The sequence below is a fragment of the Tamandua tetradactyla genome, chromosome 26, assembly GCF_023851605.1.
Source record: "Tamandua tetradactyla isolate mTamTet1 chromosome 26, mTamTet1.pri, whole genome shotgun sequence".
Lineage (NCBI taxonomy): Eukaryota > Metazoa > Chordata > Mammalia > Pilosa > Myrmecophagidae > Tamandua > Tamandua tetradactyla.
This window is the reverse complement of record NC_135352.1, coordinates 9,922,277-9,947,886: the sequence shown is the minus strand read 5'-3', so window position 1 is coordinate 9,947,886 and position 25,610 is coordinate 9,922,277. Positions and strand designations below refer to the sequence as shown.

Sequence of the window (25,610 nt, the reverse complement as noted above, 5' to 3'; positions counted from 1 at the left end):
CAAAATTTCAAAACTGGAGCAGACCTTAGTGATTATCTGATACTACAATGTTGACTCTGGCTTGGAGAGCCCAGGAAGGAGAGAGTTGGAAAATTGAGGCTAGGGTGCTGTCTAGATCGGTGGCTCTTTTGTACGCAAATACCTAGGATGCAGATAGCCAAGCCCCACTCTAAAGACCATAAAGCTCCCATCCAAGATGCTGGAGCTCAGAGAAACAATGAGCTGGCTGTAGTGCAACATTCCTAGCAAGTCCGAGATTGATCAGGAGCACTGGGGTTTCTTATCTTGAAAGAACAAAGGATGGATAAGGGGAATGAGGTCCTGAAAACCAACTTGCCTGATTCAAAATTGCAGCCCACCAGGGTGCAGGTGCCATTCCATAAAGTAAATAACCCAAGTCATGCCATGCTTTACACTCTACAAAACTGTTTTTGAAAGCAGTCACAGTGAATAGGGGACAGTCTGTCGGAGCTGCGGTGTTAGGAAAAACAGTGAATCAGGTAGCATTTGCTCTATATTAAAGAACGATTAAAAGATCCTAGAAAATATCTTACGCAAGATAGGTCAATTCTTAAGGTACAAAAATTGGGTACAAAAATACTTTTAAAAATGGCTTTACAGAGAGTTCCAGGAAGACAGTGGAATAGGAGAGGTCAAGGTCATCCCTGCTCCAAGGAACAGCTAGAGAAAGAAGGGAAAGGCTACTGAGACAGTGATTCCAGGGTGTAAATGACCTGGGAGGGTCTCCTACACAACACAGGGAGGACCTGGTGGTAAAAGCTGAAGAACTGAGACACAGAGAACCAGAGACGTTCACGCTGATGCAAACAGCCTAACACGCCCTTTTCCAAATGGAAGCCCAGAGCCCTCAGGAGTGCATGGACAGGGAGACCGGGACTAGGAAGTAAGCCAAGTTGTGTTCCTTGGATACGCAACCAATGCACTGCCCTCCATGGCGCAGCCCTGCAACCCACGACTAACCCCACACTCCATGCACCTGAACGCCATCACCCGCCTCCCCTCCCTACGCTCCAAGAGCCCCCACCCTGCCACCTCCCCCATCCCTACTCATACCTGTCCCACACCCCCACCTCAAGCATGCACTCACATGCCCCAGCCCAGCCCACCTCACCTGTGCAAGCACAGTCTCATCCTGCCCCTCCTGAGACCCATGTCCCCCTCCCTGTCCCCTGCAGGTGGCTGTCAGAGCATCAAGGCTGTGGGCACTTACTTTGTACCCAGGCTATACCCACCCCAGCCCATATAGTCGCACAATTTCACCCGGCCCCCCATGAGCTCTGCACACGTGTACACCAGTTTATGGACCTCCCAGATTGCACACGCAGCTCTGAGCAAGAATTGTGCACTCCACCCCTAGCCCACATACGTGCAACCCCAGCCTGCTGCCTCTGGGCTCTGCTCATGTGCACACAAGGTCCCCACATCCTAGACCAGCACACACCAGGGCCCCATCCCCTAGACCTATTAATAAGCACAGCCACATCCTCCTCACTGTCACGCACCCAAGCATTCATGAGCTGACTTCTTGACCCTGCATCACAAGCCCCTGCCCCACAAACGTGCACACTTGTCCCACATTTCCTGACACAAGCACCTTGCTCCAACACCTGTCAGGTGCACACGTGTGCATCTGTGCTACATAGCTCCCAAACTGCACATGCTTGCACACCTGCTCTGACCCACTCCATACCTGTGCATCCATGCCAGGGCACTGCCCACCCAATACAACCTGGCCCTGGCCCACGTCCAGCAACCCCTGTGACCTGTGCCCACTCCTACACACTCCCACATCTGCATCCAGGGCCCTCTGAACCCCTCCCCACTGCATAACGACATACCCGGGCCCTGCCACCCCATGCCTTGACTTCTGAGCCACCTTATCCTACACCCTGATACCCACAAACACGATACTCCACGCACCCACCTACATCCTTCCTGCACACCAGCCCCCGGGCATCCACACAGCCTCCCCATCCACCTCCCACAGTGCCCTACCTCAGTGTGCCCCATGCTGCACCCCGCTGCTATACTCCAAGGTCTACCTGAGCTGCACCCCATACCCACGGCCCATGCACCGCACCTCCACAACCCCACAGTCCATACTCCATGCTCACCGGCACTAGTATAGCATCCCCAACTGTGCCTATACCTGTGCTGCAATACATTACCACACTGTTGAGCTCCGCCTTGCACCCCGCAACCTGTTCCACATCCATCCCACAAATACGAAGCTTTAGACTACTAAAGGAAATCAACATCCAAAATAAACCTATCAAGATGTTTACATACCTCTAAGACAACAGAAGATCAGTAGGCATATCATGATGAGACAGATATAGCCCAGCCTAATGACCAAATTAAAACACTGGAGGAGACACAGACTTTGGAACAACTAACCAAAGATGTTCATATAAATCTACTAAATAAAATAAATACAATGGCTAATGACATAAAGGAGCTCAAGGAGACACTAGAAGGGCATTAAGAGGAATTTGAAAGAATAAATATAAAAATGCAGCTATCACAGAGATTAAAGATACTGTAGACCAAATCAATATACTAGAGACACACAAGAGCAGGTATCTGAAGAGGCAGAAGGAAGAATAAGTGAGCTACAGGACAGAACAACTGATATCAAACACTCAAACCAGCAAATGGCAAAAAAAGACAGAAATTTTTCAGTTGGACCTCAGAAAAATGATGGATAAACAGAGTACACAAATATAAGAATCATCTGTAGCCCAAAGGAGAAGAGAAGAGTAAAGGGCTAGGAAGAGTAGTTGAGCATGTAATGGGGGAAAACTTCTCAACCCTTATAAAGGATATAATATGAAAATCAAAGAAGCCGAATGAACTCCCAATAGAATAAATCCAAATACTCCTTCCCCAAGGCACATACGAACCAGTCTATTAAATATTGAAGAGAAGCAGAAAATCCTGAAAGCAGCAAAAGAAAAACAATCTACTATATACAAAGGAAACCACGTAAGATTGAGTTCAGACTACTCAATGGGCAGTATGGAGGCAAGAAGGCAGTGGTATGATATACTTCAGATCCTGAAAAAGACTTCCAGCCAAGAACTCTATACCCAGCCAAACTGCCTTCAAAACTGAGGGACAGGCCAAATCTTCTGAACAGGGACAAAACAGTCTTTTCATTAAATGGGCATGGGAGAATTGGATAGCAATAGGCAAAAGAACGAAAGGGGAACCCTATCTTACACCCTATACAAAAATTAACTCAAAGTGGATCAAACACCTAAATATAAGAACTAGCACCATAAAGTTTCTAGAAGAAAATGTAGGGAAACATCTTGAAGACCTAGTAATAGGATGTAGCTTCCTAAACTTTACACCCAAAGTACAAGCAACAAAAGAAAAAGTAGATAAATGGGAACTCTTCAAAATCAAATGCTTCTGCACGTCAAAAGACTTTGTCGAAAAGGCAGCCAACTCAATAGGAGAAAATATTTGGAAATCACGTTTCAGACAAAGTCTGATTTCCTGTATACACAAAGAAATCATACAACTCAACAAGAAAAGAACAAACAACTCAATTATAAAAATGGGCTAAATATATGAATAGGCATTTTTCAGAAGACCAAATACAGATGGCTCAAAAGCACATGAAGGGATGTTCATTTTCATTGGCTATAAAGAAAATGCAGATCAAGACTACAATGAGATACCACCTCACACCTATAAGAATGGCTGCCACTAATTCAACTTCCCCAAGTTGAATTCTTGATATTCTCACAAGCAGTGTGGACAACCAAAGCTATAGGCTGAGCCCCCAGTCTTGGGGTTTGTTCACATGAAACTTAACCCCACAAAGGATAGGTCAAGTCTACTTAAAATTTAGGCCTAAGAGTCACCCCCAAGAGAGTCTCTTTTGTTGCTCAGATGTGGCCTCTCTTTCCAGCCAACACAACGAGCAGTCTCACCACCCTCCCCCTCTCTGCGTGGGACATGACTTCCAGGGATGAGGACCTTCCTGGCAATGTGGGACAGAGATCCTGGAATGAGCTGAGACTCAGCATCAAGAGACTGAGAAAAACCCTAGAATGAGCTGAGAATTAACATCAAGGGATTGAGAGAACCTTCTCAACCAAAGGGCGAAGAGTGAAATGAGACTAAGTGTCAATGGTTGAGAGATTCCAAACAGAGTTATCCTGGTTATCCTGGAGGTTATTCTTATGCATTAAGTAGATATCACCTTGCTGTTCAAGATGTAATGGAGAGGCTGGAGGGAACTGCCTGAAAATGTAGAGCTGTGTTCCAGTAGCCATGTTTCTTGATGATGATTGAACAATGATATAGCTTTCACAGTGAGACTCTGTGATTGTGAAAACCTTGTGTCTGATGCTCCTTTTAGCTACTATATCAACAGAAGAGTAGAACATATGGAATAAAAATAAATAATAGGGGGAACAAATGTTAAAATAAATTTAGTTTGAAATGCCAGTGGTAAATGAAAGCGAGGGGTAAGGGGTATGGTATGTATAATCTTTTTTTTCTCTGTTATCGTTTTATTTCTTTTTCTGTTGTCTTTTTCTTTTTCTAAATCAATGCAAATGTTCTAAGAAATGATGAATATGCAACTATGTGATGATATTAAGAATTACTGATTGTATATGTAGAATGCAATGATATCTTAATGTTTTGTTTGTTAATTTTTTTAATTAATAAAAAAAGTTAAAAAAAAAAAAAAGAAAAGAATGGCTGCTACTAAACAAACAGGAAACTATAAATATTGGAGAGAACATGGAGAAATTGGGACACTTATGCACAGCTGATGGGAATGTATAATGGCGCAGCCACTATAGAAGATTGTTTGGCAGTTCCTTAGGAAACTAAATATCGAGTTGCCCTATGACCCAGCCATAGCACTACTTTGTATATACCAGAAAAGCTGAAAGCAATGACATAAACAGACATCTGTACACCAATGTTCACAGCAGCATTATTCACAATTGCCAAAAGGTGGAAACACTCCAAGTGCCCATCAACAGACAAGTGGATTAACAAAATGTGGGATATACATGCAATGGAATATTATGCAGCAGAAAGAAGAAATGACATCCTGAAGCACATGACAAGATGAATGAGCCCTGAAGACATAATGCTGAGTGAAACTAGCCAGACATAAAAGAACACAAACTGTATGGTTCTACTTTTATATCATGGTGAAGGTAAAATCAGAGGCTTATAATACATAATATATGGTACCTAGAGATACATAGAAGCTAGAGATGGGCGAACAGTTAGCTAATGAGGTTGAACTCCAATGTAAGGGAATAGATAGGAGTGAAGGTGTTCTCTAGTGGGTCTGTAAGTAATATCATCATATTGAAGATGAACAAGATTGAAATTGTTGTATAGACCTACATGTCCCACTGATTAATACTAGAAATATGAATTAGTTCTTGCAAGAACTACTTCAAAGGTATGATTCATGTACAAAGAGTGTTTAAGATCAGGGTATGGGGGGAAATTGCTATGGCATGCTATGGTCTATGTTTAAAAGGAAACCATCAGCAGTACCATAGCAACAGCAGAGGTAAATAACGGGGGGAGGGACAAGAGTTAAGGGGAGGTTTAGATTTCTCATTTGGTGAGGGTGTGTTTATTGGTTTTCTTTCTCTTGGAAACAATGAAATTATCTAAAATTGAGAGTGTTTATGGACTGTGGACTTTGTGCACTATACATGCTCCCTGATGAATGCAAGTGGCTGAAGGATGCACTGACTGAGAAGTAGATTGGCAAATGATGATACATACTTATAAACGAATGTTATGCTGCTACAAAAAAGGAATGAAGTCGTGAGGCAAGCAACTTTGTGAATGAATGTGTGGGACATTTGGTGAGGTAAAATAAGCCAGAAACAAAAGAACAACAATGGTGTGGTCTCCTTTAGAAAATGCTTATAAGAAAACAAGAGCCTAAATTGTAAGCTTTTAGAGCAGACACATTTAGTCTGGAGTGGTAATTATTATTTCTGGATTTCGAGAGGCTCTTTTATATATGTATATTACTTTTAACCTGAATTACTTTAACCCCAACCTGATTGCCTTCATTCTTTTTTTTTTTTGTCTTCATTCTTATCTCTAAATATCAGGTTTTTATATATATATATAAATTTTATATACATAACCTGACATTTAGAGATAAGATTATATATATAACCTGACATTTAGAGATAAGGTTATATATATAACCTGACATTTAGAGATAAGGTTATATATATAACCTGACATTTAGAGATAAGGTTATATATATAACCTGACATTCAGAGATAAGAATATATATAATCTGTTATTAAGAGAGAAGAACATATATAACCTGATATTTAGAGATAAGAATGAAGCCAATCAGGCTGGGGTTAAAGTAATTCAGGACACAGGGGTAAGAAAGACATGTCTATATTTTGGAACCACACATACTCTTTGAGACCAAAGGAAGAAAGTTTTATTTGGTCTGGAACTGAAATTTTCTGTAGCACACAACCTAACTCAACCTATCTGTACAGTTCATTTGAACAACTGAAACACAGGGAGCCCAGAATAAGAAAGAGGTCCTTTAATCCTGTATAGCTTAATGTAATGCCTGGATACATCATAGAGTATGTTAAGCAGATAATGAAAAAAGTATTGGTGAACTCCCCTGAGGGATGGGAGAAAAAATACGGAACTATTAAACTTTACCATCAGGAAATCCCCTGATACTGCATCAAACTTTAGGGACACCCAAATCAATAATAGCCCACACCCTTGATCTTAAGGCTCACTCTTGTGAAGTTTATGCTTATAGCAGAGAAGCTTAGCCCACCTATAGGTTTGCCTAAGACTTACTTCTGGAGGACATCTTTTGTTGCTCAGATGTGGACTCACTCTCTCTAAGCCCAACTCAGCAAGTGAAATCATTGCCCTTCCCTTACATAAGACATGACATCCAGGGTGAAAGTCTCCCTGGCAACATGGGAGATGATTCCCAAGCATGAATCTGGCCCTGGCACCTTGGGATCAACAATTCCTTCCTAACCAAAAGGAGAAAAAGAAGTGTAACTGATAAAGTATCAGTTCTGAGAGAGTTCAAATATAGTTGAGAGGCGACTATGGTAATTGCTGTTAGGCAAGCTTCAGTTAGACATTGCTAAATATCATAAGCTCCCTTCCGGGTCAAGATGGCGGCTTAATAACGTGCGTGTTTTAGTTCGTCCTCCAGAACAACTACTAAATAACCAGAAACAGTACAGAACAGCTCCTGGGGCCACATCAGTGACCAGACACACAGCATACCCCAGTCTGGACCAGCTGGACCGGCTGCGAGCACCCCCCAGAACCGTGAGTTCCCAAAGCTGCGGCAGCCAGTGCCCCTCCCCCACAGGCTGCTTTCCAGAGGGGAAAGGAAAGGACTTTACCAGCAGCAGAGACTGGGCACAATCAAACACCAATTGTGGAACTAATTAACAAATTCTGACTACTAAAAATAGGCCCCCAGCTTAGGTGAACCTGATCAAAGCAGAGGTTGCTCATTTTTGCCCCGGCGCCAAGGGGGCAGGACTGACAGAAAAAGGGGGGGGAAAAAAAGAAGGAAACAGAGGTTTTTGTGGCTGTGTATCTATAAAGGCTTGACTGCCTCTGGATACAGCAGCAGGACTTTTCAGGCTGCAACTGCCCCAGGCATAGGCAGAAGTGAGCTCATTTGAGGGCTTGTCTGGAGTCTGTGCCTTCCCCAGGGGAGGGGTGAAGCCCAACTCAGGTGGAATCCCTCCATCAAGGAATTCAGAAACCAGGGCTTGGTAATTTGAAGCTATTAAAGCCAGCCTACAACCTCTCCTCTGTCTCCACCACGCCCCCAGCAGGGTGAGTCTGCCAAAGTTAAAGGTACCGCATCATCTTACGCTGGTGGGACCTGCAGTCAGACAAGCACCACATACTGGGCAAGATAAGAAAAAAAGAGCCCAGAGACTTCACAGGAAAGTCTTTCAACCTGCTGGGTCCCACCTCAGGGAAAACCGACGCAGGTGACTCTTTCCTCCTGATAGGAGGCCAGTTTGGTCTGGGAAAATCTGGCTGGGGTCTATAATATCTAAGTAGACCCTCCTAAATGTGTGTGGGTGAAAGGTACCACACAAGCAGGGCAAGAAACAAGAAAACAAGAACTGGAAAATTCTCCTCTGTTAAACAAAACTTAAGCTAAAGGTCCAGATAAAGCTGAACGGAATGTCAAAGAACAGATAGACAACAAATTCATCCAGCAAGAAAACCCTAGATGAAAGAAGTGAAAGCAATCTCCAGAATAAACTAATTAAGGTAATTAAATGCCTAGATGCCAGCAAAAAATAACAAATCACACTAGGAAAATTGAAGATATGGCCCAATCAAAGGAACAAACCAACAATTCAAATGACATACAGGAGCTGAAACAATTAATTCAGAATGTACGAACAGACATGGAAAACCTCATCAAAAACCAAATCAATGAACTGAGGGAGGATATAAAGAAGGCCAGGAAAGAACAAAAAGAAGAAACTGAAAGTCTGAAAAAACAAATCACAGAACTTATGGGAATGAAAGACACAGTAGAAGAGATGAAAAAAACAATGGAAACCTACAATGGTAGATTTCGAGAGACAGAACATAGGATTTCAAAACTGGAGGATGGAACATCTGGAATCCGACAAGAAACAGAAACTATAGGAAAAACAATGGAAAAATATGAGCAGGGACTCAGGGAATTGAAAGACAATATGAAGCGCATGAATATACGTGTTATGGGTGTCCCAGAAGGAGAAGAGAAGGGAAAAGGAGGAGAAAAACTAATGGAGGAAATTATCACTGAAAATTTCCCAACTCTTATGAAAGACTTAAAATTACAGATCCAAGAAGTGCAGCGTACCCCAAAGAGAACAGATCCAAATAAACATACTCCAAGACATTTAATAATCAGAATGTCAGAGGTCAAAGAGAAAGAGAGGATCTTGAAAGCAGCAAGAGAAAAGCAACCCATCACATACAAGGGAAGCCCAATAAGACTATGCACAGATCTCTCAGCAGAAACAATGGAGGGGAGAAGACAGTGGGATAATATATTTAAATTATTAAAAGAGAAAAACTGCCCACCAAGAATTCTATATCCAGCAAAATTGTCCTTCAAAAATAAGGGAAAAATTAAAACATTTTCAGACAAAAAATCACTGAGAGAATTTGTGACCAAGAGACCAGCTCTGCAAGAAATACTAAAGGGAACACTAGAGACAGATACGAAGACAGAAGAGAGAGGTGTGGAGAAGAGTATAGAAAGGAAGACTATGAGTAAAGGTAAAAAGAAGGAAAATTAGATATGACATATAAAATCCAGAAGGCAAAATAGTAGAAGAAAGTACTACCCATGCAGTAATAACACTGAATGTTAATGGATTAAACTCTCCAGTCAAAAGACATAGTCTGGCAGAATGGATTAAAAACAGGACCCATCTATATGCTGTCTCTACTCAAAGGACATGGGGCCAAGGACACAAATGGACATTTTACACATCAATGTTTATAGCAGCATTATTAACAATTACCAAGAGATGGAAACAGCCAAAATGTCCATCAACAGACAGTTGACTAAACAATCTGTGACATTTACATAAGATGGAATATTATGCAGCTGTAAGACAGAATAAAGTTATGAAGTATGTAACAACATGAATGGACCTGAAGGACGTTATGCTGAGTGTGATTAGCCAGAAACAAAAGGACAAATACTGTATGGTCTCACTGACATGAACGGACATTAGTGAATAAACTTGGAATATTTCCTTGGTAACAGAGACCATCAGGAGATAGAAATAGGGTGAGATATTAGGTGATCAGAGATGAAGGGATACAGATTGTGCAACAGGACTGAATATAAAATCTCAGATATGGACAGCATAATACTACCTAACAGTAATGTAATTATGTTAAAACACTGAATGAACCTGCATGTGAGAATGATAGAGGAAGGAGGACTGGGGACATAAATGAAATCAGAAAGAAAGATAGATGGTAAAGATCGAGATGGTATAATCTAGGAATGCCTAGAGTGTATAATAATAGTGAAATGTATAATGTACAAATTTAAGAAATGTTTTTGCCTGAGGAAGAACAAAGGAATGTCATTATTGCAGGGTGTTGAAAATAGATGATAATTAATACTGTAAAATGTCACCTTATGTGTGAGACTAAAGCAAAAAATATTTGTTACAAAATTTATATTTTGACTAGAGCATTTCCTAATATAACTCATGTAGATAGTTTGAGTGAATGTCATAAGTACTTGGAAACTCAGGTAGCATATGAGATTTTGTTGGTTTGTCCAGAGTGATGCCCCGATGAATCCCAGAGGGATTTGATCAGTGACTGGAAAAGTATTTGCAAGCCCCCTTCGGGGAATGGTGAGAGTGGGGAGAAATTCAACTTCCCCAAGTTGAATTCTTGATATTCTCACAAGCAGTGTGGACAACCAAAGCTATAGGCTGAGCCCCCAGGCTTGGGGTTTGTTCACATGAAACTTAACCCCACAAAGGATAGGTCAAGTCTACTTAAAATTTAGGCCTAAGAGTCACCCCCAAGAGAGTCTCTTTTGTTGCTCAGATGTGGCCTCTCTCTCCAGCCAACACAACGAGCAGTCTCACCACCCTTCCCCTCTCTGCGTGGGACATGACTCCCAGGGGTGTGGACCTTCCTAGCAACGTGGGACAGAGATCCTGGAATGAGCTGAGACTCAGCATCAAGGGACTGAGAAAATACCCTAGAATGAGCTGAGAATTAACATCAAGGGATTGAGAGAACCTTCTCGACCCGAGGGGGAAGAGTGAAATGAGACTAAGTGTCAATAGCTGAGAGATTCCAAACAGAGTTGAGAGGTTATCCTGGAGGTTATTCTTATGCATTAAGTAGATATCACCTTGTTGTTCAAGATGTAGTGGAGAGGCTGGAGGGAACTGCCTGAAAATGTAGAGCTGTGTTCCAGTAGCCATGTTTCTTGATGATGATTGAACAATGATATAGCTTTCACAATGAGACTCTGCGAATGTGAAAACCTTGTGTCTGATGCTCCTTTTAGCTACTATATCAGCAGAAGAGTAGAACATATGGAATAAAAATAAATAATAGGGGGAACAAATGTTAAAATAAATTTAGTTTGAAGTGCTAGTGGTAAATGAAAGCGAGGGGTAAGGGGTATGGTATGTATAATCTTTTTTTTCTCTGTTACCATTTTATTTCTTTTTCTGTTGTCTTTTTATTTCTTTTTCTAAATTGATGCAAATGTTCTAAGAAATGATGAATATGCAACTATGTGATGATATTAAGAATTACTGATTGTATATGTAGAATGGAATGATCTCAATGTTTTGTTTGTTAATTCTTAATTAATAAAAAAGTTAAAAAAAAAAACTGAGGGAGAGATTAAAATTTTCACAAACAATCCTGAAAGAATGTGTCAACAAGAGACCAACCTTACAAGAAATACTAAAGGGAGTTCTGCAGCTGAAAAAAAAAGACAGGAGAAGGAGGTATGGAGGAGGGCACAGAATTGAAGAGACCAGTAAGGGTAACTTAAAGAATAAAAACAAATAGAGGGGGAAAAAATATAGATGTGAAAAACAAAATCCTAAGGATAAGATGGTGTACTCGAGAAATGCCTTTTCATCCTAGAATGAGCTGAGACTCATCATCAAGGGATTCAGAGAAACTTCTGGACCAAAAGGGGGAAGAGTGAAATGAGACAGTGTTAATGGCTGAGAGATTCCAAACAGAGTCGAGAGGTTATTCTTAACGCATTAGATAGGTATCATCTCGTTATTCGAGATGTAACAGAGAGGTTGGAGGGAGGTGCCTGAAAATGTAGAGTTGTGTTCCAGTAGCCATGTTTCTTGATGATGATTGAATAATGATACACCTTTCACAATGTGACTGTGCAATTGCGAAAACCTTGTGTCTGATGCTCCTTTTATCTACCTTGTCAACAGACGAGTAGAACATATGGAATAAAAATAAATAATAGGGGGAAGAAATGTTAAAATAAAAAAAATGCCTTTTCAGTAATAACTTTGTATGTTAATGGACTAAACTTAGAAATACAGATTAAAGGGTACAGATTGGCAGACTGGATTAAGAAATATAATTCAGTTAATATGCTGTTTACAAGAGACTTATCTTAGATACAAAGATAAAAATAGGTTGAAAGTGAAAGGATGGCTCTGTGATTGTGAAAACCCTGTGTCTGATGCTCCTTTTACTTACCTTATTGACAGATGAGTAAAAGAAACATACGGAATAAAAATAAATAATAGGGGAAACAAATGTTAAAATAAATTTAGTAGATTGAAATGCTAGTGATCAATGAAAGGGAGGGGTAAGGGATATGGTATGTATGAATTTTTTTCTGCTTTCTTTTTATTTCTTTTTCTGAATTGATACAAATGTTCTAAGAAATGATCACGATTATGAACATGCAAAAAAAGAAAGTGAAAGGATGGAAAAAGATATTCCACGCAAGCTGTAACCAAAAGAAAGCAGGAGTAGCTATACTATTATCAGACAAAATAGACTTTAAATGTAAAGTTATCATAAGAGACAAAGAAGGACACTATATATTGATAAAAGGACAATTCACCAAGAAGAAATAACAATCATAAATGTTTACGCTCCCAATCATTAAGGTCCAAAGTTCATGAGACAGACATTGGCAAAACTGAAAGGAGCAATAGACGTTTCAAGAATAATAGTAGGAGACTTCAATATACCACTCTCCTCTATAGATAGAACAACCAGACACAGTATCAACAAGGAAATAGAGAAGCTAAACAACTTGATAAGTGAATTAAACCTAACAACATATATATGTCATTACACCCCAAAACACCAGGATATACTTTCTACTCTATTGCTCATGGAACGTTCTCCAGGATAGATCAAATGCTCGGGCACAAAACAGGTCTTTATAAATTTTAAAATATCAAAATTATTCAAAGCACCTTCTCTGATTCCAATGGAATGAAGCTGGATATCAATAACCACCAAAGAATGAGAACTTTCACAAATATATGGAGATTAAGTAACACACTATTAAACAATCAGTGGGTCAACAAATAATGTATTAATCTCGTAGTTCTGTTGTAAGAATTAAATGGTTAATACGGGTAAACCATTTAACAGCAAACCCTCAGTTTTGGTGTCATCTCCATTCTACATGTGTGAGTCTCTGAAAATTTTTAAAGCCTGTCAAAATTTATACAACTTGCCATTCTTCTATTAAACATGCAACTTGAACCAACCTGCTAATGGACACTAAAAGATATCAAAGCATAATTAATGCTCTTGAAGGCATAAACAGAAAAAAGTTTATGAGTAAAAATCAATAGCACAGATGTATTATGAGGCAGTATGTGATAATCAGATGAAGTGATAGGGAGGGTACACTCGTGTTACAGAATGGAAACAGTTCAAATACAGACTTTACCTCTTTAACAGCTCTGTTATCAGGGATAAGTCATTTAGCTTCTCTAAGCCTTGTTTAGTTATATGTAAAATAAAGATGTCCTCACAGGATTGATGTGAACATTCGCTGAAATAAGGTATATGCAATACTTTACAAAGCCTATTTTATATGAAAAGTGCTCAGAAGATCTACTGAAATTATTGAAATATTTTATTGAAACAGTTTATTGAAATAATTTAAAAATTCAGGTAGGGAACAATCTAGAACATTTGTGTAAGATATGATAAAAGGTTTGGTGTTAAAAGAAATTGAAGTTATTGGTTATACTGAGATCTAAAAGTTTTATTCCTGAATTTCACCTAATCTAGACTTCTACCAAAACTTTATAACTCAGAAAACTGACTAAATGTTCTTCCAGATATGCTTCACACATTTTATTCTTGCCAGGTTAAAGGTAGGATTCGTAAAATACTTTAAAATATTCTTCAGGAAAATTGATCTCAAATGGATCTAGGACATTGTTGCTTTTTAGGTTTTTGGTTGAGAATATTGTTTTACAGTTTATTTATCATAGTGGACTTCTGAGTGAATTGAGTTTTATACTGTTCAAGTATTTGCATTCCTATGAGTTTAATTCAGCTTTAAAAGTATTGCTAGATATATGAAAAACTATGAGATACACAATATAAACATTCTGGGGAAAATAGTGTCAATAGGCAAAAAGAAAATGTCATTTTAGTTTCTTAAACAATAAATTTATTGAATTATTAATTAAAAAAACCACTGGGACAAAGAAGAAATTGCTAGAGAAATTAGTAGCTATCTGGAGACAAATGAAAATGAGAACACAACATATCAGAACTTATGGGATGTAGTAAAGGCTGTGCTAAGAGAGAAATCTGTTATTCTAAATGCCTATATTAAAAAACAAGAAGCAAAAATTAAGGACTTAACTACTCACCTGGAGGAATTTGAGTAAGAACAGCAAACTAATCCCAAAGCAAATAGAAGTAGAGAAAAAACAAAGATTAAAGCATAGTTAAATGAATTGGAGAACAAAAGAACAATAGAAAGAATCAATACAACCTAAAGTTGGTTCTTTGAGAAAATCAATAAAATTGATGGGCCACTAACAAGGCTGACAAAGAAAAAAAGAGAGAGGATGCAAATAAACAAAATCAGAAATGAGAGATGGGTCATTACCACAGACCCTGAAGGAAAAAAAGAAATTATAAGATGATACTATGAACAACTATACAGAAATAAACTAGATAACTTAGATGAAATTGGACAAATTCAAGCTACAATGACTGAGGAAGAAATAGAAGATCTCAGCAAACCAAGCACAAGTAAAGAGATTCAATCAGTCATCAAAAATCTTCCTACTAAGATTGGACCAGACGGCTTCACAGGGGAATTTTATCAAACATTCCAAAAAGAACTAACAACAATCCTGCTCAAATTTTTCCAAAAAACTGAGGAAAAAAGGAACACTACTTAACTCATTTTATGAAGCTAACATCACTTTAATACCAAAACCATGTAAAGATGCAATAAGGAAAACCACCGGCCACTCTCCCTAATGAACAGAGATGGAAAAATTCTCAACAAAATGCTAACAAATTGAATCCAACAACACATTAAAAGAATTACATACCACAACCAAGTGGGGTTTATACCAGGAATGCCAGGATGATTCAAAACAAGAAATGCAATGCAATTAACGTAATACAGGATATTAACAAATTGAAAGAGAAAAATTACATGATTATCTCGATTGATGCTAAAAAAGCATTTGATGAGATTCAACACCTTTTCTGATAAAAACAATTCAAAAGACAGGAATCAAAGGTAACTTCCTCAATATGATAAGGGGAATATATGAAAAACCAATAGTCAACATTGTACTCAATGGAGAGAGACTGAAAGCTTTCCCCCTAGGATCAGGAATGAAACAAGGAAACCCACTGTCACCACTATTATGCAACATTGTACTAGAAGTTCTAGCTAGAGCAATCAGGCAGGACAAAGAAATAAAAGGCATCCAAATTGGAAAGGAAGAACTAAAACTTCCATTATTTGCAGATGACATGATACTATACTTGGAAAATCTGGAGAAATCTACAACAAAGTCATTTAAGCTAATAATCAAATTCAGCAAGGCGGCAGGATATAAAATTAATGTGCAGAAATCAGTAACGTTTCTATACACAAGCAATAAAGGAAAAAAATTCCATTCAAAATAGCAACTAAATGAATCAAGTACCTAGGAATGAACTTAACTAGAGATATAAAGGACTTGTTGACAGAAAACTACATAACATTGCTAAAAGAAATCAAGGAAGATCTAAATAGGCAGCAAGACATTCCCTGCTCATGGAAGGAAGGTTAAATGTAGTTAAGATGTCAATTCTACCCAAATTGATCTACAGATTCATTGCAGAACCAATCTAAATTCCAACACCTACTTTGAAGACTTGAAAAGCTAGTTCCAAATTGATCGGGAAGGGAAAGAGATCCTGAATCACTAAAAGCATCCTAAAAAAAGAAGAAAGTGGGAGGATTAACATTTCCTAATTTTAAACTTATTATAAAGCCACAGTGGTCAAAACAGCATGGTACTGGCACAAAGACAGAAGTGCTGACCAATGGAACCAAATCAAGAGTGCAGAAATAAACCACCAAATCTATGGTCAACTAATTTTTGACAAGGCCCCCAAATCCACTGACCTGGGACAAAATAGTCTTTTCAATAAATGGGCATGGGAGAACTGGATATCAATAGCCAAAAGAATGAAAGAGGACCCTTACTTCACACGCTATACAAAAATTAACTCAAAGTGGATCAAACACCTAAATATAAGAACTAGTACCATATAGCTTCTAGAAGAAAATGTAGAGAAACATCTTCAAAACCTAGTAATTGGAAGTAGCTTTCTACACATTATACGCAAAGTACAAGCTACAAAAGAAAGAATAGATAAAGAGAAACTCCTCAAAATCAAATGCTTCTGCACCTCAAAAGACTGTCAAAAAGGTGAAGAGGCAGCCAATTCAATGGGAGAAAATATTTGGAAATCACATATTGGAGAAAGGTTTGATATCGTGTATACACAAAGAAATTATACAACTCAACAACAATAGAACAAACAACCCAATTACAAATGGGCTAAAGATATGAATAGGCATTTTTCTGAAGACTGAATACAGATGGCTCAAAAGCACATGAAGAGATGTTCATTTTCATTGGGTATAAGAGAAATGCAGATCAAGACTACAATGAGATACCACCTCACCCCTATAAGAACAGCTGCTATTAAACAAACTGGAAACTACAAATATTGGAGAGGATATGGAGAGATTGGGGTGCACTGCTGGTGGGAATATATAATGGTTCAGCCACTATGGAAGGCAGTTTGGCAGTTCCTTAGGAAACTAAATATTGATTTGCCCTATGCCCCAGCAATAGCACTACTCAGTATATACACAGAAGAGCCGAAAGCAGTAATAAAAACAGACATTTGCACACCAACATTTATAGCAGCATTATACACAATCGCCAAAAGATGGAAACAATTCAGATGCCCATCAAGAGATGAGTGGATTAACAAAATATGGTATATATATATATAAGACGGAATATTATGCAGCAGTAAGATGAAATGATGTCCTGAAGCACATAACAAGAGGGATGAGCCTTGAGAACATAATGTTGAGTTGAAATAAGCCAGACACAAAAGGATAGATACTGTATGATTCCACTTTTATGACCACAGTAAAGGTAAAATCAGAGGATTATAATACATAATATGGGGGACTTACAGATACATAGGAGCTAGAGATGGGTAAATGGTTAGCTTATGAGGTTGAACTCCAATGTAAGGGAATAGGTAGAAGTGAAGGTGGATCACTAGTGGGTCTATAAGTAACATTACCATATTGAAGATGAACATGATTGAAAGAGGTTGTATAGACCTACATGTCCCACTGATTAATCCTACAAATATAAATAAGTTCTTGTATGAACTACTTCAAAGGTATGGTTCTTGTACAAAGAGTGTTTAAATTCAGGGTACGGGGGGAAACAGCTATTGCATGCTATAGGATCTGTTTAACAGGAAAACATCAGTAGTACCACAGCAACACCAAGGACAAATAATGGGGGGAGGGACAAGAGTTAAGGGGAGGTTTAGATTTCCTATTTGGTGAGGGTATGTTTATTGGTTATCTTTCTTTTGGGAACAATGAAATTACCAAAAATTGAGAGTGTTAATCAACTGTGTGATCTACACATTATACATGATGCCTAATGAATGCAGGTGGGTGAAGGATGCAGTGACTGAGAAGTAGAGGGGCAAATGGTGGTATATACATATGATCAAATATTGTGCTGCTACAAAAAGGAACGAAGTCGTGAGGCATGCAACATTGTGAATGAATGTGTGGGACATTGGGTGAGGCAAAATAAACCAGAAACAAAAGAACAATTATTGTATGGTCTCCTTTAGAAAATGCTTACAAGAAAATAGGAGCCTAGATTGTAAACTCTTATAGCAATCACATTTAGTCCAGGATGGTAATTATTTCTGGATTTTGAGAGGATGTTTTTTATAGGTATAACCTGGTAGTCAGAAATAAGAATGAAGTTGATTATGTCCGGATTAAGGTAATTCAGAAACAGGGTAAGGAAGACATTGTCTGTGTTTTAGAACCTCACCAACTCTTTGAGACCAAAGGAAGAAAGGTTTATTTTGTACAGAGCATAAATTTTCTATAGCACATCATCTAACTCAACCTATCTAGACAGTTCATTTAAACAATCGAAACACAGGGAGCCCAGAGTAAGAATGAGGGCCTTTAATCCTATATAGCTTAATATAATGCCTGGATATAACCCAGAATATATTAAGCAGATAATCAAGTAGTATTGACAAAGTCCCTTGAGGGATGACAGAAAAAATATGGAACTGTTAAACATTACAACTGGGGAAACCTCTAATACTGTGTCAAACATTAGGGATACCCAAATCAACAGGCCAAGCCCTTGATCTTGAGGCTTACTCTTGTGAAGCTTATGTATGTTGTGGAAAAGTTTAGCTTACCTATAGATGTGCCTAAGAGTCACCTCCGGAGGACCTCTTTTGTTGCTCAGATATGGCCTCACTCTCTCTAAGCCCAACTCTTCTAATGAAATCATTGTCCTACCCCCTACAAAGGACATGATATCCAGGGATGAAAGTCTCCATGGCAGTGTGGGAGATGACTCCCAGGGATGAGTCTGGCCCTGGCACTTTGGGATCAACAATTCCACCCTGACCAAAACGGGGGAAAGAAGTGTAACAAATAAGGTATCAGTTCTGAGAGAGTTCAAATACAGTCAAGAGGCTACTCTGGAGGTCACTCTTATGCAAGCATCAGTTAGACATTGCTACCTATCATAACTTGCCAAACCCCAACCAAAACCATTCCTGCCAATCCTAAAGAACACCTAGGACATTATATAAGATTCTACAACGGTTCCAAAACTCGGGTAACTTTCTAGAAGCCTACAACCTCCAGATGGGTCCCTGGACAGATAAGTCCTGAAATGCAGAGGGGCCAGCCTCTCCAGAACATTGGTATTTCCATCTTGTTATTGCATATTATCGACAGCCCCTTCCAACATGAAAAAAGTAGAATGAGCATAGCCCAAATACCCCTAAAGAGTGGGAGAAAGATCAAAGGTAATGATGGAGTTATACAGAGAAGGTAGAGTTTAACAAATGAATATGATTGCTGAATCATTATATTGATATTTATTTTAGTCTCCAGTACCTTAGAGCAGCTAGAAATAAAAAACTAAAATTGTGAAATTGTAGCCCATACCAAACTCTGAAATCTGTTCTACAACTAATTGTTGTGATGTACTTTGAAATGTATTTTTTTTTGTATATATGCTTAAAAGACAGAAAGAAAAAGAGAAGGAGGAGGATGACAGAGAAGACACGATTTAACAAAGGAGTATGACTGCTGAATCATTATATTGATATTTCTTTTGGTCTCCAGTATCCTGGAGCAGCTAGAAGAAAAAACAAAAACTCGTGGAACTGTAAACCCCATACCAAACTTTAAAATCTGTTCTATAACTTCTTGTTCAAATGCACTTGGAAATTTACTGCTTTTTTGTATATATATTTCACAATACTAAAAAGCTTTTTAAAAAAATGGCTTTAGCCTTCTCCACCTCACTCAGTCTAAGCGGCCTCAGCTAGGGCAAAATAGTAGAGACACTGGAGCAGTGACTGTAGGTGTGGCGGTGAATTTGAATGTGGTAAGGGAGACCGTGGATGGTTTGCTTGAGATTTCAAGAATTTTTAGTACGGGCTTAGATATGGATCCTCTGTCTATTTGTGTACGGCTTTGTGAACAAGGAATTAACCCAGAAGCTTTGTTGTAGGTTATTAAGGAACTTCACAAGACCACTGAAGCACTAAAGACGACGGAACATACTACACAAGTTGACTTTCTGGAGAAATCCTGATGAGATTATGTCAAGCTCAGCAAGAGAATTTGAAGATCGCATTGTAGTCAAGAATATAGAATGAAATTATTGCATGCAGCAGTGCAGAAACATTTTCCTTTTAAAAAAAAGTTATAAACCATAGATTTATAAATCAGTAGAAAGTGGCTTAAGAAAGAACTATCAAATGTGTTTGTTCACATCTTACTCATTTTTATAAAGTCTCTAATCTTTAGCATTGCTGTGTTCATATTTATGTATTCCCTATTTATAGCTCTGATAGCTTTAATTTTCTAAGCAGTCTGTCTAGAAATGTGCACATCGCTGTGCTTGGTTGAAAGTCTAGTGGAACCCATCAGCAGTGACATAATAATGCCTTGATATTTCCATTATAACTTTAATTTTGAATTGTTTATGCATAATAACTGTGGATCTAAGCTGTGTTGGGCTAAAGCTGACAGAATTTCAGCCACCATTTTTATTTAGATTCATTATGAATATTAGAATTTCTTATTTTTTAAGAACATGGAAAGCATTTCTTGTGATATCTTTAATGAAGAATATTTAGTTTTGTAAACATTAACTTTGGCTGGCAGCTACTGTAAACCTGATCATTTTTATAATAAAAAAATAAAACTTTTAGAAACTTACATTTTTAAAAGAAATGACAGTGTTTAACTCATTTGTAGTTTGATTCATTCAAATCCGATGAGACTGTTTAACTTTCTAAGTTTTATACCCTATAATTGAAAGCCGAAAAAAAATAATTTATAAAGTGAAACATAACCAACATGCAAAATTCCTTTTTTACTTCATTACATAAAAGTAATTGTAACGTCATAAGCAGATACCGCGGCTGTGAGGGCGGCGCCCACACCCCAGCCTTGCGCCTGGCTTCTTCCTTTCCGTGGCCCCTAAAGGTGGCTCCAAGCAGCAGTCTGAGGAACACCTGCTCCTGCAGGATTTCAGCCACAACCTCTCAGCCAAGTCCTCGGCGCTTTTCTTCGGGAACGCCTTCATTGTGTCCACTATCCCCATCTGGTTATACTGGTGACTGTGGCACACGGATCTTATTCCGTCTGCTGTTCTGTATATGTGCATACGCTAGTGAGCACCTATGTGGTAGCCTTTGCGTGCAAGAACGTAAAATTGGTTCTCAAAAACCCCTAGAATGAGCTGAGACTCAGCATCAAGGGATTGAGAAAACCTCGACCAGAAGGAGGAAGAGTGAAATGAGACAAAGTGAGAGATTCCAAATCGATTCGAGAGGTTATCCTGGAGGTTATTCTTATGGATTATATACATATCCCCTTTTCAGTTTAAGGTGTAGTAGAGAGGCTAGAGGGAAGCGCCTGAAACTGTAGAGCTGTGTTCCAGTAGCCATGTTGCTTGAAGATGATTGTATAATGATAAAGCTTTCACAGTGTGACTGTGTGATTGTGAAAACCTTGTGTCTGATGCTCCTTGTATCTACCCTGTCACCAGACGAGTAGAATATATGGAATAAAAATCAATAATAGGGGGAACAAATGTTAAAATAAATTTAGTTTGAAATGCTAGTGATCAATGAAAGGGAGGGGTAAGGGGTATGGTATGTATAAATTTTTTTTGTTTTCATTTTCTTTTTCTGAATAGATGCAAATGTTCCAAGAAATGATCATGATGATGAATATGTAACTGTGTGATGATATTGTGAATTACTGATTATATATGTAGAACGGAATGATCAAAATAGGAATGTCTGCGTTTATTCAGTGCTTTTTGATATTCAAAAAAAAAAATTTTTTTTAAATGGTTCTCAAATGCAAAGTAGCACAGAAGACGGAGGAGGCTGTTTCTAAAGAAGTAACTCGGAAACTTTCTGAAGGCTGACAATAGAAAGATGTCTTGAAAGGAGAAAGATGAAAGAATCTGGTGGACAAAGAATGAAGTTGCTGATTGTGAAGCCGTAACATTTGCCATCTTTTATAACAATCTATTCCTGGTCTTGGTCATCGTTGCTTCCTTCTTTAGACTGAAGAACTTCAGCCCCATGGTGAACTGCATTTTGTCTATATGTGCTTCAACAGGACTCATCGTCCTCCTTTCTACTGGCTCCAAGTATACCTTGTCAGCTTTCCCCGGGCTTTGTATTCATGGGTAGCTTGTGGTATACGGAAAAGTAGCAGGGTGGTCAGGGTGGGAGATGCACCAGCTGTTTTTATAGGCTGGATTTTGAGGGCTTAAAAAAAAAAAACCAACAAAATATAATTCAGTATTTGTTTGTTGGCTCTTTTTGAGATTGTTGAAATTAAATGAATGGAAAGAGAAGCTTAGAGTACCAAGACATCTATTAAAAGGCAAAAAGTGCCTTGAAATGTGTTCTAGTCATAAGAAGAGAAAATAGCTTTTTTCTTCGATCTTTCAGAGGTCACAGTAACTCTGTTGAGCTGTTTTTATAATAGTAGCAAGAAGTTATTAACTGGTTCTTTGTGTTCCAAGTACAATATTATAACTTTTTTTGACCTGCCATATTAGTTTGACCTGTAAGAGACCAGAATTGTTTTCCTTGAGCAGGGTCTCACACCACTGGAGGAATGTTAAGTAAGAGAGAAAACTTTTTTCCTGAATATTGATACATAAAAGACCAAAGCAATTTTTGTAATCTTATCTCCAGAATTCTGAGAACTTAAAAGGAATTAACAGTGAGCTTAGCGCTTGTTAGCACATTTCCATTAGAACTTTCAAAAATTCAACCATTTATCACAGAGTTGATTGGGAACCAGAACTTGATCCCTTCAATCTTTCAGTCCAGCCGAGACCAGGCTATTGCATTCTTACCAATGTGTCTACAGATCTCATTTTCTGTGTGTGGTCTTTTTTTAACCTATATTACTTAAAAGACTGTGGAATCACAGGTGATATTGGTTTCCTATTAGCTTTTGATCACATCTAGTAATTTCTACAAAGCATTACCTCAAAGAAAATATCTTATTCCTAATCTTTAGTTTCCACTTCTAAATTTAAGGTGAATGTTATAAATTACATCAGCTTTCGTATTTATATCTTTATGGAAAAGATGTTCATTAGGAGTCCATCTTCTAGTTCCATGACATATGCTATTTTCATGGGCCACATCAAAGGAATTGGAGGTAGGACAGGTCAAGAAGCCTATCTTCATAGGTGACCCAGGTCATCAATGCAATTGAGGATTAAGTGTTATCAATGCTTTTAGAGGTTTGCAGTTCTTTGCTTTTCTTCCATGCATTATTATCTGAGTGCCATCTCCAGGTAACATGGAGTAGAGGGGGCAGTCTGAAAAGATTGATTGCTAAATACAGTCAGAGTAACTCCTAAGAGGTTTATTTTTTTTTAACTTTTCTTTTGATAAATAACCAGTCAGTAGTTCTACTGGTGGCATGGAGTTTGTGCACAAAATGCATTTGCTTCCTTGACAAAATTAGTGTCTACTATCTGTTACCAAATCTGAGCCAAGTGTCTATTTGAAACTGCCGGGGAAAAATGGCCACTAGATGGCAGTGCCTGTACAGATGGGAATGGAAATCTCTACCATTCTTGGTATGTAATACAGACTAGTCTAGATGGGGTGGTGAAATGGGGATATCCGTCTAAAATTCTTAATAGAATTTCTCTGTACTCAGTAAACTGAATAAATTTATAGGAGAACGAATAAGAAAAATCTGTTTTCACGCTTGAATTTTTCTTTGAGTTCTTTTTGTTTTTAATCCTGATAATGTTTTCTTTCTCTTTGTTAAATTTCTGTGTATAAGATTATAAGGCATAAATAGGCTTGTAAAAGATCCAAGGTTTTAATAAGGAGTTACTCTGCTAGTACTTTATTCTTGTGAATTGCAGAACCTTTCTTCTAGTATTCTCCCCATCTAAAACAGATGTGTGGCACATAAAATTATACTGTGCTGAATCTGACATAATTGGTAAAAATCTGCTGTAGAATTTGTATCTTAAAAAGAAAAGGGGTTCTGTAACTGGGACTGAAAGTGATCACTTTTTTTTTTCAAACTCCTTGTGAAGATAAGTAGAAGTTTAAGGGATTTGGATGTTTTTACATTTCCCTTTGGTTCCTCATTTACAAATTAATTTTTGGATTGAAATTATTTTTTACAAGTCAAAAGTTTTGCTAGTTGCTCTCTTGGGTATATTACTGCAACTTGGGAAAGGATTATTTGAAATAACATTTGAAGTTAACTGAAAGTTGGGGGTTGGATTCATACCTAAAAATTTCTTGTGAAAGGTTTTGTTCATGTCACCAAAATTTTATTTTCAAAAAAAAAAAAAAGATTACCGATTGCATTTGCATATGCAGAATGGAATGATTTCTAAATGTTGTGTTAATTTTTTTTAATTAATAAAGGAAAAATAAATAAATAAATAATAGGGGGAACAAATGTTAAAAAAAAAAGTAATTGTAGTGTTTAACTAGTAAATCTTGAATAAAAGGATAATGTTGATTCTCTTCCTGTAACAGAATCTCAGTAGAAGATTTTTCATTGTGAAAAATTAATTATGACTGAATATGAATGGAACCTGATTTTATTGTTTCTTAAATTTTAGACTTTTTAAGCTTACATTTAAATGATAGTACAAGCATTTAGTCTTCAGTAGCATTTTTTTCATTCAAACATGCTAAAGTGGTTTCAATAAAGTTTAGTAATATTTAAATAGCAACTTTCTCTACTATTCTAAAAATCTAGTTTTCTAACTAGTTTGGCTTTTTAAATACATGGCTTCTATATCAAGCACACTAGAAAGTCTATTATTGGCAGAACTGACTGGGAGACAATAATTAAATAAGTCATTTGATTTATAAACACTGCAAACACTGTATGTCATTTATAAAATCATATAAAAAATACCTTTGTCAGGGTCTGAATTTGAACAAAATTTGTATATAGTTTCAGGCCTTAACAGTTGATAGTTTCATTTATGATTTTGTAAATTGTTATTTATGTATGAAACAAAGCAGGAAAATATACTGAAAAGGGATGGTGTTTACAGAGGACTCCCTTAATGTGTCACATTTCTGAAATATAAACATATTTTTAATATACTTAAATAACATTTAAGAAAATCAAACAAAGTGATGCAATTGCAGTGTGTACATGTTGTCAATGACAAAAATAAAACCATTTTGGTAGTATTGACATGTAAAAAAAAATACCTTTATCATTGATCGTGGGTACGTATGCACAACTATGTGATAATACCATGAGCCACTGACTGCATACTTTAGAAGGTTTATATGGTGTGTAGATATATCTCAATAAAATTGCATCAAAAAATGAATGGGGAAGAAGTGGGGCAAATGGCAGCATACTGAAGCATGAATTTAGTTTGTCCTTCAGAGCAGCTAGTAAATACCCAGGAACAGTACAAACAACTGCTGGGGGAACATCAGTGACCAGACACACAGCATACACCAGTCTGGACCAGGTAGAATGACGGAGACCCCACAGACAACTGTAAGCCCCCCAAGCTGTGGTGGCTGGTGTTCCTCCCCCATGAGCACAGCAGGCTGGTTTCCCAAGGAGGAAGGAAACAGACTTTACTAGCAGCAAGGACTTAGCTCAACCAAGTTCCAACTTCGGAATTAAC

At 37.9% G+C, this 25,610-nt stretch overlaps 1 protein-coding gene and 2 pseudogenes across 2 annotated transcripts in view; 1 reads left to right on the top strand and 2 right to left on the bottom strand.

Annotated features, from left to right (window-relative positions):
- POFUT3 (protein O-fucosyltransferase 3) overlaps positions 1-25,610 on the bottom strand; it is a 177,263-nt gene that overhangs the window by 140,735 nt on the left and 10,918 nt on the right. The window lies entirely within an intron of this gene.
- Positions 1-25,610, bottom strand: part of LOC143670033 (WD repeat-containing protein 82 pseudogene) — a 42,850-nt pseudogene that overhangs the window by 6,340 nt on the left and 10,900 nt on the right. The gene's annotated exons all lie outside the window — the stretch shown is intronic.
- Positions 953-23,652, top strand: LOC143669615 (translocon-associated protein subunit gamma-like; annotated as a pseudogene).